This window comes from Sinocyclocheilus grahami, unplaced genomic scaffold (assembly GCF_001515645.1).
Source record: "Sinocyclocheilus grahami isolate Dianchi unplaced genomic scaffold, SAMN03320097.WGS_v1.1 scaffold659.1, whole genome shotgun sequence".
In the NCBI taxonomy this organism is placed as follows: domain Eukaryota; kingdom Metazoa; phylum Chordata; class Actinopteri; order Cypriniformes; family Cyprinidae; genus Sinocyclocheilus; species Sinocyclocheilus grahami.
Genome location: NW_015505838.1, coordinates 448,407 through 450,280, shown reverse-complemented (window position 1 = coordinate 450,280; position 1,874 = coordinate 448,407).

Sequence of the window (1,874 nt, the reverse complement as noted above, 5' to 3'; positions counted from 1 at the left end):
AATTTTTCTCCCAAAACTTGTTGATTTGGGTGTTATTACACTATGTAATCTAAGTAGCCTTGCTACATTATACACAGAATTTCAAATAACAAGTAAAAAAAAACATTGGAGAGACACGTTTGATGCAGTTTTGTACCAAACACACTCCAAAACACCTGGTTGTAATTTTCAAATAAACCCAAAGAGCCTGATTCTTTGGTTCAGGTGTGTTTTGATTAGAGGTGGAATCAAATTCTGCATGTATGTGGCTCTCAAATTAGCAGAAATCAATAACCCTGACCTGAATGATTGTGCTTCCTTTAACCCTCTGGTATTGTTCGGTCACTTTAGACCGGAATAAAAAGTTATGAAATTTTAAAAATCGCTACTTCGTCGTAATGGTACGAAACAAGCTGACTTTTATGGCAGTCACTATATGTGACCAAAAAACTAAACTAAACAAAAAACCGTGGACTTGATTCGAAAAAGCTAAATGGGTTTTTTTGCATTCACGATGCAGAAAAATGTGCACAGCAATGAAGGGGTGACACTCTTAAATATAAAGAGAGCAAAACAAACATAATCCGCCCACCCCCACAGACACATATGAACTAGTGTGACTATAACACACAGCATGTTCTTGCAAATATGTGAAATAAAATCAATAATTCAGCCACAATAAAGTAAAAACACAGACACCAAGGAAGGGGTTACACTCTAAAACATCAAGAGTACAAAAGTAGACACTCAAGCACACACTCACTTACACACAGACACACAACATACTATTAATCACACAAATGAACTGGTGTGACTGTTACAATATGGCCAAATTGAGCCAGAAGATTCAAATAAGAGGTTGAAATCAAATTGATTAACCTCTGATAAAGCATTCCTGTTCATATTTGTTACATTTTTGCGGAACTCTGATGCTGTGTGTAATAAAATGTGTCTTTGTGTTCAGGTTTGACTGAAGTAAAATTAATGCAAAAACTAACATTTAAAACCAACATTAAAAAAAAAAGAAAAAAGCAATCTAAACCTTTACAAAAAGTTGTCTTTGAGAATGTCTAAATATAAATCCAAATCCACAACTTAAAAAAAAAGAATTTATGTCTAAAAACATCTAGAGAATTTATAAGCGTTTTATATAGAGCTCTATAGGAATCTAGTGGCTACACCACGGAATTTCAGATGTTTTTTTCTTTTTTAACTCCCACCGGATGGAAATAATCTGCCTTTAAAAATTGGATTTTAAAGGCATTGTCTCTATTTGAACATGAACTACCGCCATAATTGAGAAGTAATATAAAAACATTAGAATTTTTTTTTAATTATTTTCTATGGGAAAAATTTATCATAATTATTGCATAAATATTCAATAGTACCATGAAATTCTCTCAAAATAAAAAATATTATCGAACAAAGATATATTACATTGATTTCACTGAACATAAAAAAGTTACTTTTGACCACGAACAACACAAGTGTGACTCCCAAATGAACAATACCAGAGGGTTAACTGGTTATTACATGTAAGTTTTCTTTGATTAATTGATGTTTTCTAACTATCCAAAACACACAATTTTTTAATAAAAATATTACTATCTGCATGAGACAATTAGGAAAAAACAGAAAATTATTTTACTTTTAATATATGTGTATATATATATATATTCCTACCCCCACGTTCATGGCATGAAAATACTATTGAAATTATAATTTGAAAAATACTTTATTGACTTTTTTATATGATCTGACTTTTTATTAATGCAGTTCTGCTTATGACAACCATCTGTGTCTCCCAGTGGTTTACATGCACAGTTTAGCATTATGTGATTAATTTACAACAAAACAAAAGAAAAAAAAATTCCTTCATTATTATCTATTATCTA